The sequence below is a fragment of the Triticum urartu genome, chromosome 6A (genome assembly GCF_056163025.1).
Source record: "Triticum urartu cultivar PI428250 chromosome 6A, HENAU_Tu73, whole genome shotgun sequence".
Classification (NCBI taxonomy): domain Eukaryota; kingdom Viridiplantae; phylum Streptophyta; class Magnoliopsida; order Poales; family Poaceae; genus Triticum; species Triticum urartu.
Genome location: NC_141878.1, coordinates 93,696,390 through 93,712,933, shown reverse-complemented (window position 1 = coordinate 93,712,933; position 16,544 = coordinate 93,696,390).

The window sequence follows — 16,544 nt, the reverse complement described above, 5'->3', positions numbered from 1 at the left end:
GGTATTTTTCATAAACTGCCATCCCTCTTGATAAATAAAAATGCCATGTAATTAAAAAAAATAAAAATGCCATGTTACTGATAATAAAACTGCCATCCTCATAATAATAGTAAATGCCATTGTATTAATAATTAAAATGCTATACTCTTTACTAAAAAATGTCGTAGTATTTATCATAAATTGCCACCCCTCTTAATAAAAAAATGCCATGTAACTAAAAGATGAAAATGTCATGTTACTGATAATAAAACTGCCGTCCTCCTAATAATAGAAAATGCCATGTTAGTAAAATGACATGCTCTTTACTAAAAAAATGCCATGTGGGGTATTGAAATGACCTAGAAAAATGTCATTTTATTAATTATTAAAAATGCCATGCTCTTTACAGAAAAAATCTCATGTCGAGCCCCCCTACTGCTCGCATGTTTTTTGGGACAAAAAGATAAACATTCGCCGAGCTGGCCTATGTGGCATCGTACGCGCGTCAAGCTTCTTGCGACGGTGAAGGGGGCGTCCGCTGGGGCTAGCCTCCCAGGGAAAGGTCACTTGATATGATTTTTCCAAAGAAATATGAGGGGCATTGGGGCCAAAGGAAACTGTTGATCATGCTCTGCTAGTTGATAGCTCAGGCAACATTGTTCTAGAAAATCTTGTGAGAGAGACAAGGAAGCAATCCCAAACATTGAACGTTTGGGATTCTGAGTATTATAGAACGGCACTAGTGATACATGTGATAACATAAAATGCTTCAAGTGCAATAAGCGGCAGTTGAGATTCGCAAGGAAAAGTGCTCGAGGCCTTCATGAAACAATTATAATTTGAATGTTGATGTCTGCTTCTCTGAAGATGAGTCCGATGACATGGGTGGTACTCTGCAATAGTTATAGGAAGGCATTGGCTGACGCAAGCTCACTACTGGAACATGTTCTAGATGTCCCCTCTGTAGATTTGATGGCAATGAAAATGGCTTAGCTCTTGGTGGAAAGATTACGCTACTCAAAAGTTATTATCAATTCAGATTGTCCTTAGATAATTCAAGCTTGCAATGGAGAGACTGAGATTGATGGGGAACGTTGCATGGAAAACAAAAAATTTCCTACGAAACACCCAAGATCTATTCTATGGAGATCCTAGCAACGAGAGGGGGAGGTGTGTACATACCCTTGTAGACCGAAAGTGTTAACAATCAAGATCGTGGTTGGCATAATCATACTCCCTTCGCGATCCAATCTGATCCAGCGCCGAACGGACGACACCTCCAAGATGTGCACATGTACGGCTCGGTGACGTCTCTGCCTTCTTGATCTAGCAAGGGAGGGTGGAGAGGTTTTATTGGCGGGATTTTGTCTTATTTTCCCCACGTCTTTTCCTCTAGGGAGTAGCACGATGCCGTGGAGAGGACGCATCTGACCTTCCAGAGTCTTCTCCGCACACTAGTGTGGGAGCCACTTTGGCCACTTTAGACGTGGAGGCTGACCCTTCCCTAGCTCAAGCCGAGGTACCAAAGGGCGCGTTCCATCCGCCACCCAACGTATGATGTTGAGGGTGGGACCCTTCCACGACCGAGGTTAATACTTCAGCGGTAAAGGACCAAGGTACGAACCGGGGAGGAGAAATCCCCTAGTTCATGAAGAAAGGTTGGATGCCGGCTTGACATCCTCAACTCACGTGGTTTCAGACCTACGTGAACATCCGGCGATCGTCCCGCCTCATGCAGCCAACAACAAGGCGTTGGAGTCTCCCGTGTGGGCCCCGGGTATTTCCAAGGCTGAGCTGGCGGAGCGCCGCCAAGCGGCGTAGATGGATCAATCAAGATCCTTTCTTCTCCTCGACTATCATGCCATACTCGATGCGAACTTTGGCCAATTTTTTCCACCGACGCTGGCATAATGGAGGTGTTCCTTAGCCTTGCCAACAGCGTGAAGGTATGTTGTCTGCTTCTCTCTATTACCTTTAGGTTTAGTACCGAGCACAAAATTATGCCCAATCGCCCTCGTAGTGGATGATGATGCATCGTCTGAGCACACCATAGGCAACTCACGGATTAACGTTGAAGGTGCCATAAGAAGCACCAGTGCTATATCTCTCCTATTGCGAGATATAGTCCGATCTCGCCTCTAGCGTCCCGTGTCATGGGTCGACGTGATACTGTTGCACATATTTTGTCCTTTTCCACCGCTTTGCCTTTTTTGGGGGGTTTTCTTTTTCTGTTTTTATTTGTTTCTTCATCGTTTTTTTCTTCCCCAAAAATGGTTTCCTTCGTTTTCTTGTATGTTTTTCGCGATTTTCTTTGGGTCTTTCATCTTTCTTCTTTCTTTGGTTTTATTTTGTTCCTTTTTCAGTTTTCACCAGGTTTTTTCCTTTTTTATTTTTTTCTTCAACACATTTCTATATTTTATCGTACACATTATATGTTTTCAATATTTTTCAATGATTAATATTTTCTGAATATATGTTTTGATATCCACCTTTTTAATACATGTCTTCATTTTTTTCATACATAGTGTTCATTTTTGTATATACCAGAATCATTTTTATACATCTTTAACTTTTTTTAATACATGAAGGCTATTTTTTCAAATATATGTTTTGATGTCTAGTTTTCATACATATTGTACATGTTTCATATACATATGAAACATTTTTTTATATATGTTTAACATTTTTAAAATACATGATTAACAATATAGAAACATATGTTTGATGTCTACTTTTTTCATACACATTTTTCCATTTTTCATATACACCTGAAATATTTTTTATACAAGTTTTTTGGCGGGGGCTCTATACACGTTGAAAAGTTTTAAAATACAATATTAATATATTTTGAATATATGTTTCAACGTATGCTTTTTCAATACAAGTTGTACATTTTTTGTATACTTGAAGAACATTTTGTATACACTTTTAACATTTTTGCATGATTATCATTTTCTTATTATGTCACGCTACATAAACATTTTTGAATGCTATCAACAGTTCTTCAGGGTGCACGGATATTTTTTGTAATACTACATAAATATTTGCTTATCAATTTTTAAAATATAAGTAAAATGGTTATCAATTTTTGAAATGTATGTAAAAGTAATAAAAGAAATAAAAAGGAAAAGAAAAAACACGCGCTAGAGAGACCAGCGCTGCAGTAAAAGATCTATAGATGCTGGAGTAAGAAATCTATAGACGCACCGATATAGGAGCTCTCGAGCTCTCTTGGTTGGTTCGGGAGAGAGTGCCAATTCAGCGCCTCTAGCGTTAGCTATCCCCCACTAGGCTCACACCCTGCATAACGTGGGTTGGCCCACCAAAGCAAACATTGTCCGCTGGCGCCCGCTCGGGTCAACCGCCTCCTTGATCGGTCGAAGTTCCTAAAAGATGGTTTGTTCTCCTAACTTGTTAAGTTGAAAAATGACTAAGAATGTTGACCTTGACTTTATTCATTCGTTGTTGACTCGATCGTTGACCGTTTCCATTTTCAAAATTGTTTTGAAAAATTGCATATTTGAAAAACTTCATGAATTAAAAAAAAGGTCATGTATTATGGAAAAAGTTCAAAATTTCGAAAAACAATTTTTGGTTTCCACATCTTTGATTTTTTTAACAAATTTGACGAAAAACTCAAAATTTTGAAAAAAGTCAAGATATTTAAAATTTCACGTTTTTGAGAAAAAGGTTCATGAAATTTTGGAAAAGGTGCACAAAATAGAAAAAGTTCACAAAATTTGGGGAAAACTTCATGGATTTGAAAAAGTCACAAATTTGAATAAATAGTTCACACATAATACACGTTTTTTGCCGGGGTTCTATACACGTTTAAAAGTTTTTAAATACATGATTAATATTTTTTCTAATATGTTTAAATGTCGGGTTTTTTCCAATACATGTTATACGTTTTTCATATAATTGAAGACCATTTTTTATACATGTTTAATTGTCGGGGGTGTCGTGCGACATATGCCAAAGAATGGCTTATCATAAAGAGGGCTAATAATACGTCGCCGGTGCCAAGAAACGGGATAAGACGCAAACATGCACACCGGTGAATCTTGCCCAGGTTCGGGGCTCTCCTAGGAGATAACACCCCTAGTCCTGCTCTGCGGGGTCTCCGCATGATCACTCAAGCAGCAATAGTGGCTACAAGTTTGCTCCTTGAGTTGTTTCTCTAGAGGGGGGAGAAGAATAAGGCTAGCCCTAACTTCCTCTCTCTATATGTGTGGGTGAAATGAACTAAGGTCTGAACCCTTTGCATGGGTCTCCTAGGGGGTTTATATAGGCCTACCCCCAAAGGGTACAAAGGTAATCTGGTCGGGTGTTGGCCCTGTCTGTCAGTGTCTACGGTCTTCGGCTTCTTCGCCGATCGCTGGGGCCCGCCGCCTAGTGGGCCCTGTTGGCTGTCTCGTACTTGGTCGACAGGTCGTACCCACCGCTTGTGGGTCTAGCCGGCTGCTCAGCACTGTAGCAATGCTGGTAATGATGCATGCTTTGTCGGGAGAGGCGTAGCTACAGTACCGCCGCCTGGCGGGCGATCACTGTTGTTGGGGAACGTAGCATAAATTCAAAATTTTCCTACGTGTCACCAAGATCTATCTATGGAGTCATCTAGCAACGAGGGAGGAGTGGATCTACATACCCTTGTAGATCGCGCGCGGAAGCGTTCAAGAGAACGGGGTTGATGGACTCGTACTCGTCGTGATCCAAATCACCGATGATCCTAGCGCCGAACGGACGGCACCTCCGCGTTCAACACACGTACGGAGCAGCGATGTCTCCTCCTTCTTAATCCAGCAAGGGGGGAGGAGAGGTTGATGGAGATCCAGCAACACGACGGCGTGGTGGTAGAAGTAGCGGGATTCCAACAGGGCTTCGCCAAGCGCTGCGGGAGGAGGGAGATGTGTCATGGGAGGGAGAGGGAGGCGCCAGGGCTTAGGTGCGGCTGCCCTCCCTTCCCCCACTATATATAGGGCCAAGGGAGAGGGGGGGGGCGCAGCCTTGGCCCTTCCTCCAAGGAAGGGTGCGGCCAGGGAGGAGTCCATCCTCCCCAAGGCACCTAGGAGGTGCCTTCCCCCTTTAGGACTCTTTCTTTCTCTTATCTCTTGGCGCATGGGCCTCTTGGGGCTGGTGCCCTTGGCCCATATAGGCCAAGGCGCACACCCCTACAGCCCATGTGGCCCCCTGGGGCAGGTGGACCCCCTTGGTGGACCCCCGGACCCCTTTCGGCACTCCCGGTACAATACCGATAATGCGCGAAACTTTTCCGGCGACCAAAACAAGACTTCCCATATATAAATCTTTACCTCCGGACCATTCCGGAACTCCTCGTGACGTCCGGGATCTCATCCGGGACTCTGAACAACTTTTGGGTTACCGCATACTAATATCTCTATAACCCTAGCGTCACCGAACCTTAAGTGTGTAGACCCTACGGGTTCGGGAGACATGCAGACATGACCGAGATGACTCTCTGGTCAATAACCAACAGCGGGATCTGGATACCCATGTTGGCTCCCACATGTTCCACGATGATCTCATCAGATGAACCACGATGTCAAGGACTTAATCAATCCCGTATACAATTCCCTTTGTCTAGCGGTATGATACTTGCCCGAGATTCGATCGTCGGTATCCCGATACCTTGTTCAATCTCGTTACCGACAAGTCTCTTTACTCGTTTCGTAACACATCATCCCGTGATCAACTCCTTGATCACATTGTGCATATTATGATGATGTCCTACCGAGTGGGCCCAGAGATACCTCTCCGTTTACACGGAGTGACAATCCCAGTCTCGATTCGTGCCAACCCAACAGACACTTTCGGCGATACCTGTAGTGTACCTTTATAGCCACCTAGTTACGTTGTGACGTTTGGCACACCCAAAGCACTCCTACGGTATCCGGGAGTTGCACAATCTCATGGTCTAAGGAAATGATACTTGACATTAGAAAAGCTTTAGCATACGAACTACATGATCTTGTGCTAGGCTTAGGATTGGGTCTTTGTCCATCACATCATTCTCCTAATGATGTGATCCCGTTATCAATGACATCCAATGTCCATGGCCAGGAAACCGTAACCATCTATTGATCAATGAGCTAGTCAACTAGAGGCTTACTAGGGACATGGTGTTGTCTATGTATCCACACATGTATCTGAGTTTCCTATCAATACAATTCTAGCATGGATAATAAACGATTATCATGAACAAGGAAATATAATAATAACTAATTTATTATTGCCTCTAGGGCATATTTCCAACAGTCTCCCACTTGCACTAGAGTCAATAATCCAGTTCACATCGATATGTGATTAACACTCAAGGTCACATCCCCATGTGACTAACACCCAAGAGTTTACTAGAGTCAATAATCTAGTTCATATTACCATGTGATTAACACTCGATGAGTTCTGGGTTTGAACATGTTATGCTTGTGAGAGATGTTATAGTCAACGGGTCTGAATCTTTCAGATCCGTATGTACTTCGCAAAACTCCATGTCATCTTGTAGATGCAGCTACTACGCTATATTTGGAGCCATTTCAAATAACTGTTCTACTTGGAGCTATTCTAAATTGTTGCTCCATTATACGTATCCGGTATCTCTACTCAGAGCTATCCGGATAGGTGTTAAGCTTGCATCGACATAACTCTTTACGTCGAACTCTTTATCACCTCCATAACCGAGAAACATATCCTTATTCCTCTAAGGATAATTTAGACCGCTATCTGGTGATCTACTCCTAGATTACCTTTGTACCCTCTTGCCAGATATGTGGCAAGGCACACATCAGGTGCGGTACTCAGCATGGCATACCGTATAGAGCCTATGACAAAAGCATAGGGGACGACCTTCGTCCTTCCTCTTTCTTCTGCCGTGGTCGAGCTTTAAGTCTTAACTTCATACCTTACAACTCAAGCAAGAACTCCTTCTTTGACTGGTCCATCTTGAACACCTTCAAGATCATGTCAAGGTATGTGCTCATTTGAAAGTACCATTAAGAATCTTGATCTATCCTTATAGATCTTGATGCTCAATGTTCAAGTAGCTTAATCCAGGCTTTCCATTGAAAAATACTTTCCAAATAACCCTATATGCTTTCCAGAAATTCTACGTCATTTCTGATCAACAATATGTCAACATATATTTATCAGAAATTCTATAGTGCTCCCACTCACTTCTTTGGAAATACAAGTTTCTCATAAACTTTGTATACACCCAAAACTTTGATCATCTTATCAAAGCATACATTCCAACTCCGAGATGCTTACTCCAGTCCTTAGAAGGATTGCTGGAGCTTTCATACTTATTAGCATCTTTCAGGATTAACAAAACCTTTCGGTTGTATCACATACAACCTTTCCTCAAAAATCGTCGAGGAAACAATGATTTTTGGCATCCTATCTGCAAGATTTCACAAATAATGCAGTAATTGCTAATATAATTCCAACAGACTCTTAGCATCGCTACGAGTGAGAAAGTCTCATCGCATTCAACTCCTTGAACTTGTCGGAAAACATCTTAACGACAAGCCGAGCTTTCTTAATGGTGATACCTACCATCATTGTCCGTCTTCCTTTTAAAATCCATATGTACCTAACAGCCTTACGACCATCAAGTAGTTCTCCCAAAGTCTACACTTTGTTTTCATATATGGATCCTCTCTCGGATTATATGGCCTCGAGCCATTTTGGAATCCAGGCCCACCATCGCTTCTCCATAGCTCGTAGGTTCATTGTTGTCTAGCAACATGACTTCCAAGACAGGATTACGTACCACTCTGAAGTAGTACGCATCCTTGTCATCCCACGAGGTTTGGTAGTGACTTGATCTGAAGTTTCATGATCACTATCATAAGCTTCCACTTCAATTGGTGTAGGTGCCACAGGAACAACTCCTGTGCCCTGCCACACACTAGTTGAAGAGATGGTTCAATAACCTCATCAAGTCTCCACCATCCTCCCACTCAATTCTTTCGAGAGAAACTTTTCCTCGAGAAAGGACCCGATTCTAGAAACAATCCCTTATTGCTTTCGGATCTGAGACAGGAGGTATACCCAACTGTTTTGGGTGTCCTATGAAGATGCATTTATCCGCTTTGGGTTCGATCTTATCAGCCTGAAACTTTTTCACATAAGCGTCGCAGCCCCAAACTTCTAAGAAATGACAGCTTAGGTTTCTCTAAACCATAGTTCATATGGTGTCATCTCATCGGAATTACGTGGTGCCCTATTTAAAGTGAATGTGGTTGTCTTTAATGCCTAACCCATAAACTATCGTGGTAATTCGATAAGAGACATCATGGTATGCATCATATCCAATAGGGTGCAGTTATGATGTTCGGACACACCATCACACTATGGTGTTCCAGGCTGTATTAGTTGTGAAACAATTTCCACAATGTCTTAATTCTGTGCCAAACTCGTAATTCAGATATTCATCTCTATGATCATATCATAGATATTTTATCCTCTTGTCACGACGATCTTTCAACTTCACCCTGAAATTACTTGAACCTTTCAATAATTCAGACTCGTGATTCATCAAGTAAATATACTCAACATCTACTCAAATCATCTGTGAAGTAAGAACATAACGATATCCACTACATGCCTCAGCACTCATTGGATTGCACACATCAAAATGTATTACTTCCAACAAGTTGCTTTCTAGTTCCATTTTACTGAAAACGAGGCTTTCAGTCATCTTGCCCATGTGGTATGATTTGCATGTCTCAAGTGATTCAAAATCAAGCGAGTCCAAACGGTCCATTTGCATGGAGTTTCTTCATGCATATACACCAATAGACATGGTTCGCATGTCTCAGACCTTTCAAAACAAGTGAGCCCAAAGATCCATCAACATGGAGCTTCTTCATGCGTATTATACCGATATGACTTACGTGGCAGTGCCACAAATAGGTGGTACTATCATTACTATCTTTTGGCATGAACATGTGTATCACTACGATCGAGATTCAATAAACCATTCATTTCAGGTGTAAGACTATTGAAGGTATTATTCAAATAAACAGAGTAACCATTATTCTCTTTAAATGAATAACCGTATTGCGATAGACATAATCCAATCATGTCTATGCTCAACGCAAACACCAATCTCGATGGTAGAGGGAGCGTACGATATTTGATCAACCTTGGAAATACTTCCAACACATATCGTCATCTCACCTTTAGCTAGTCTCCGTTTATTCCGTAGCTTTTATTTCGAGTTACTAACACTTAGCAACCGAACCGGTATCTAATACCCTGGTGCTACTAGGAGTACTAGTAAAGTACACATTAACATAATACATCCAATATACTTCTATCGACCTTGCCAGCCTTCTTATCTACCAAGTATCTAGGGCAATTTTGCTCCAGTGGCTATTCCCTTTATTACAGAAGCACTTAGTCTCGGGTTTGGGTTCAACCTTGGGTTTCTTCACTAGAGCAGCAGCTGATTTGCCGTTTCATGAAGCATCCCTTTTTGCCCTTGCCCTTCTTGAAACTAGTGGTTTCACCAACCATCAACAATTGATGCTCCTTCTTGATCTCTACTTTTGTGGTGTCAAACATCGCGAATATCTCAAGGATCATCATATATGTCCCTGATATATTATAGTTCATCACGAAGCTCAAGCAGCTTGGTGGTAATGACTTCGGAGAACCATCACTATTTCATCTGGAAGATCAACTCCCACTCGATTCAAGCGATTGTTGTACTCAGATAATCTGAGCACAAGTTCAACAATTGAGCTTTTCTCCCTTAGTTTGCAGGCTAAGAAAATCGTCGGAGGTCTTATACCTCTTGACATGGGCACGAGCCTGAAATCCCAATTTCAGCCCTCGAAACATCTCATATGTTTCGCGACGTTTCAAAACGTCTTTAGTGCCTTAACTCTAAGCCGTTTAACTGAACTATCACGTAGTTATCAAAATGTGTATGTCAGATGTTCGCAACATCCATAGACAACGTTCGAGGTTCAGCACACTGAGCGGTGCATTAAGGACATAAGCCTTCTATGAAGCAATGAGGACAAACCTCAGTTTACGGACCTAGTCCGCATAATTACTACTATCAACTTTCAACTAAATTTTCTCTAGGAACATATCTAAACAGTAGAACTGAAGCGCGAGCTACGACATGATTTGCGAAGACCTTTTGACTATGTTCAAGATAATTAAGTTCATCTTGTGAACTCCCACTCAGATAGACATCCCTCTAGTCATCTAAGTGATTACATGATCCGAGTCAACTAGGCCGTGTTCGATCATCACGTGAGACGGACTAGTCATCATCGGTGAACATCTTCATGTTGATCGTATCTACCATACGACTCATGCTCGACCTTTCGGTCTCTTGTGTTCCGAGGCCATGTCTGTACATGCTAGGCTCGTCAAGTCAACCTAAGTGTTTCGCGTGTGTAAATCTGTCTTACACCCGTTGTATGTGAACGTTAGAGTCTAACACCCGATCATCACGTGGTGCTTCGAAACAACGAACTGTCGCAACGGTGCACAGTTAGGGGGAACACTTTCTTGAAATTATTATGAGGGATCATCTTATTTACTACCGTCGTTCTAAGTAAACAAGATGCATAAACATGATAAACATCACATGCAATCAAATAGTGACATGATATGGCCATCATCACTTTGCTCCTCTTGATCTCCATCTTCGGGGCTCCATGATCATCATCGTCACCGGCATGACACCATGATCTCCATCATCATGATCTCTATCATCGTGTCTTCATGAAGTTGTCTCGTCAACTATTACTTCTACTACTACAGCTAACGGTTAGCAATAAAGTAAAGTAATTACATGACGTTTATGTTGACACGCAGGTCATAAATAAATTAAGACAACTCCTATGGCTCCTGCCGGTTGTCATACTCATCGACATGCAAGTCGTGATTCCTATTACAAGAACACGATAAATCTCATACATCACATATATCATTCATCACATCCTTTTGGCCATATCACATCACATAGCATACCCTGCAAAAACAAGTTAGACGTCCTCTAATTGTTGTTTGCATGTTTTACGTGGCTGCTATGGGTTTCTAGCAAGAACGTTTCTTACCTACGCAAAAACCACAACGTGATATGCCAATTGCTATTTACCCTTCATAAGGACCCTTTTCATCGAATCCGATCCGACTAAAATGGGAGAGACAGACACCCGCTAGCCACCTTATGCAACTAGTGCATGTCAGTCGGTGGAACCAGTCTCATGTAAGAGTACGTGTAAGGTCGGTCCGGGCCGCTTCATCCCACAATGCCACCGAATCAAGATTGGACTAGTAACGGTAAGCATATTGAACGAAATCAACGCCCACAACTACTTTGTGTTCTACTCGTGCATAGAAACTACGCATAGACCTAGCTCATGATGCCACTGTTTGGGAACGTAGCATAAATTCAAAATTTTCCTACGTGTCACCAAGATCTATCTATGGAGTCATCTAGCAACAAGGGAGGAGTGGATCTACATACCCTTGTAGATCGCGCGCGGAAGCGTTCAAGAGAACGGGGTTGATGGAGTCATACTTGCCGTGATCCAAATCACCGATGATCCTAGCGCCGAACGGACGGCACCTCCGCGTTCAACACACGTACGGAGCAGCGACGTCTCCTCCTTCTTGATCCAGCAAGGGGGGAGGAGAGGTTGATGGAGATCTAGCAGCACGACGGCGTGGTGGTAGAAGTAGCGGGATTCCAACAGGGCTTCGCCAAGCGCTGCGGGAGGAGTGAGATGTGTCATGGGAGGGAGAGGGAGGCGCCAGGGCTTAGGTGCGGCTGCCCTCCCTTCCCCCACTATATATAGGGCCAAGGGAGAGGGGGGGGGGCACAGCCTTGGCCCTTCCTCCAAGGAAGGGTGCGGCCAGGGAGGAGTCCATCCTCCCCAAGGCACCTAGGAGGTGCCTTCCCCCTTTAGGACTCTTTCTTTCCCTTATCTCTTGGCGCATGGGCCTCTTGGGGCTGGTGCCCTTGGCCCATATAGGCCAAGGCGCACACCCCTACAGCCCATGTGGCCCCCCGGGGTAGGTGGACCCCCTTGGTGGACCCCCGGACCCCTTTCGGCACTCCCGGTACAATACCGATAATGCGCGAAACTTTTCCGGCGACCAAAACAAGACTTCCCATATATAAATCTTTACATACGGACCATTCCGGAACTCCTCGTGATGTCCGGGATCTCATCCGGGACTCCGAACAACTTTCGGGTTACCGCATACTAATATCTCTATAACCCTAGCGTCACCGAACCTTAAGTGTGTAGACCCTACGGGTTCGGGAGACATGCAGACATGACCGAGATGACTCTCCGGTCAATAACCAACAGCGGGATCTGGATACCCATGTTGGCTCCCACATGTTCCACGATGATCTCATCGGATGAACCACGATGTCAAGGACTTAATCAATCCCGTATACAATTCCCTTTGTCTAGCGGTACGATACTTGCCCGAGATTCGATCGTCGGTATCCCGATACCTTGTTCAATCTCGTTACCGACAAGTCTCTTTACTCGTTTCGTAACACATCATTCCGTGATCAACTCCTGGATCACATTGTGCACATTATGATGATGTCCTACCGAGTGGGCCCAGAGATACCTCTCCGTTTACACGGAGTGACAAATCCCAGTCTCGATTCGTGCTAACCCAACAGACACTTTCGGAGATACCTGTAGTGTAACTTTATAGCCACCCAGTTACGTTGTGACGTTTGGCACACCCAAAGCACTCCTACGGTATCCGGGAGTTGCACAATCTCATGGTCTAAGGAAATGATACTTGACATTAGAAAAGCTTTAGCATACGAACTACATGATCTTGTGCTAGGCTTAGGATTGGGTCTTTGTCCATCACATCATTCTCCTAATGATGTGATCCCATTATCAATGACATCCAATGTCCATGGTCAGGAAACCGTAACCATCTATTGATCAACGAGCTAGTCAACTAGAGGCTTACTAGGGACATGGTGTTGTCTATGTATCCACACATGTATCTGAGTTTCCTATCAATACAATTCTAGCATGGATAATAAACGATTATCATGAATAAGGAAATATAATAATAACTAATTTATTATTGCCTCTAGGGCATATTTCCAACAACTGTAGCCATCCCCCATCTCTTCTGATTAATGGCGCACGAACTTTAAGGAGAGGAGGGCCGTCTGGTCAGGGGCCAGCCTCTCCTCGAGCCGACTGGTCAGGATTCGCCGCCCTCTGGCTCCTTGCGGACAGGTAGGGCCCACCGCCTGTGGGCCGTACCGACAGTCCGTAGTGGGAGCATGGCCTTCTCTGCCATGGGTGATGTCACGGGCCGCATGGCGACAGTGCCGTGCCGCGCGGGGGACGTCCGCCCCGTATGATGCACTGTGGCCACGCTTGGCCCTGGATTCGGGGGTAGCTGACAGCACTGTAACCATGCCCCGTCTCATCGTCATAATGTGGTGCAAACTCTAAGGGTGCTTGGGGCTGCCTGCTAAGGGCCGACCTCTCTAGAGGCCACCCGCTAGGAGTCAGCCCACTTTGAGGCTGCCCTCTGGGCCTTGTCATCTTTTGGCAGTTGGCCGCTCGGACCAGCCGGCTGCGAGAAGGCGGCGCTTCGGTCTTTGATTCTTGAGGGGCGCAGCCGGCCCCGATGTCTTGAAACGCCATGAGGAGCTGATGAGGCTACCCATGGCTAATTACTCCGACAGTAGCCCCAAAGCTGGTGGGGTGCCACGGCTGAAAGAGGCGAGGAGCCTCAGCAGTTTCTCACTCTATGTGCTTCATTGATCTTTGCTTCGTCCGTCTTCCGGAACACCGACTGTTAGGAGCCGGACATGACCAGGCGGGCCGCCTGTTGGTTTTTGAAATGTCTCGGCGGGAGGTGGGTGGCGTGCCGCCCTGGCGCCAGCCTTGCCGCCTGCCAGCTGCACGCCACGTGTCGCCAGCCGGCCAGGCCGCCTGCCAACCCACGCGCGCGATGGGACATCACAGCAGGCCGGGGCCCACCACTACCGGGCCTCGGCACACGCGCGGATCCGCTGCGACCAAGGCGAACGGTTGGGATTCCGGGGCACGATTACTCCATGTCGTTACGGCGTGGTTAATGCGGGGTCGTGGGCACAGTTAATCCCACGATCCCCACGCCCCATCCACTCGGCTTCGCAGCCCAGAGCTATAAGTAGGGGGGAGGAGGCGGCTCTGGCTCGTGCGCCCTCCTCTCCCTTTGCTCACTCTTCTTCTTCTCCCTTTCTGCCGCCGCTGCACTCCCGCGATACGCCGAAGTGCTGCCGCGACCCATCGTCACCAACTCCAGCCCCTCCGCCGCGTCGTTGCTCCGCCAGCCTCGAGCTCCCATGGCGCGAGAGCGAGCCGGCGACTGGGATGGCTCCAAGGTCATTGAAGACCACATCACATTCCTCCGCAACACGCGGCGGTTGCACGACGAGGGCTATGTCCGGACACGCGTCCCGCCGGCGAAGGAGATCTCACTGACGCCGAAGGAGGGTGAGCGTGTCATCTTTCGCTCGCATTTCCTCCGGGGCTTCGGCCTGCCGGCGAGTGGTTTCCTCCGCTCCTTTCTTTAGTTCTACAACCTCCAGCCGCACCACCTCACACCGAACACGGTGGTGCTGCTGTCGGCCTTCGTCACGCTGTGCGAGGGCTACCTCGGCGTTCTCCCCACTCTCGAGTTGTGGGGAGAATTCTTCTACACCAAACTCGTCGTCTCTGCCAAGGATGAGCCGTCTCAGTGCAGTGCCTTCGTCGCGGTACGGCGCCCAGGAGCCGGCAACCGCTTCCCGTCCATCACCTTGACCCAGTCCGTCAAGCTCTGGCAGAAGTCGTACTTTTATGTGAAGAACGTCAACCCGGCACTGGACTTCATCAACCTGTCGGCCTATGAGGCCGGCCCGCCGGCCGAGCCGCGCACCAACTGGACCTTCAAGCCGAAGCATCTGTCAGCCGCCTCCACCGCCGCCGTCGCTCGGCTCTAGGAGATGTCGGAGTCGAAGGGCCTCAAGGCCTCCGATCTGCTGACCGCCTTCGTGGAGCACCGGGTTCTCCCTCTTCAAGGCCGGCCTCATCTGATCAGCCAGATGAGCGGGCGTTGAGACCCATGCCGGCTGAGCACCAAGGAGATGCCGGCCACGGAGGTGGTCCACCTGGTGAATGAGATCGCGAACCTCAAACTCTCGGAGCCAGAGTGGAGGTTCGGTAAGCGGCCGTATACCCGCGCACACCCGCCGCCTGCGGTAAGTTTTCCGACTCTTAATCTTTCCTTCGTCCGCCCGGTTCTTCTTTGCCAACTGACCAGTCGGCCATGCTGCAGCTCCTCATGACCCAGCCGGCCGCCGACGTCTTGGCGCAGGGCCGGGAGTACCTGTCGGACCGGTCGGTGAGCGATGTGGACGAACCTGATCTGGGGGCGGCCGCCAAGGAGGCAGATGATGCCACGGGTGGTGGCGACGGAGGAGGCGGCTTCGGAGGAGGCGGCGGCAGTCTCGGGGACTGGCTGAACGACGACGAGGAGGAGCACGTGCCGCACCGCCCACAGGTTGCCAGCAAGGCGCCACCCGCACTAGGCGGCGCACCAAAGCGTCGAGTCGGCGTGCAGCTGCAAGGCGGCCGGTCAAAGAAGCCCAAGGGCCTGGCCGCAGCCACCAGGCGGGAGGAGGCCGCCGCGAGGGCATCCCGGTACCAGAGGGCCCCGAAGCAGCCGCCGACAGTGTCTGCGTAAGGGCACAACTTTCCTTGTGTCTTCCTTTGTTCTTTTTGTGTTTTTCTGGAAACCTTTCTGAGTTTGCCTCGTCATGTGTGGACAGTGCCCCACTCTTCCTTGAGCGGTCAGCTTCTGCCTCAATCATTGGGGGGATGGAGGGCTCTTCCAACACCCGCCGCATCGACCCGCTCGCCAACCTGCGGGAGGCGACAGAGAAGAACGCGCAGGAGGCGCACAAGGAGAAGGAAAGGGCAAAGCAGGCGAAGGCGGACACCGCCAAGGCGACGCGGGAGGAGGCGGACGCAGCAGCCAAGGCACATGCCGATGCCGCGGCCAAGGCCCGGGAGGAGGAGGCGACCAAGGCCCAGGCGGACGCGACCACCAAGGCGCAAGCAGGGGGAGCCACGGGTGGCTAGGCTCCACAGCTGGTCGTCCCACTGAGCTCCATGCCGCCGGCGCCAGAGGTCCTGACGTCGTCTGGAGCGGCCGACAACGACCAGCCGGTCATGGAGAGGGAGGGAGGTGACGCTGTCATCCCGAAGACGGAGGTGACCCAGCAGACGCCGGCTGCCGAGGCTCTAGGTAGTCGGCCTGACACATCGCTGGCGCCTCGAGTCGGCGGCGAGCTGGTGGTGGGGGCGACTCCTGTCGTCCGCACTCCGACGCGTCGGCGTGTGACAAGGGTGACTTCAGCTCCGCGGCCTCAGGAAGTTGGAGCCTCGGGCTCGTCGGCCTTGGAAGCGGAGGCCACTAGCGCCGTCCCGCGGGAGTGGACGCCTTGAGGTGGGACGGGTGTCCTGAACAAGGCTGCACAGGAAGTC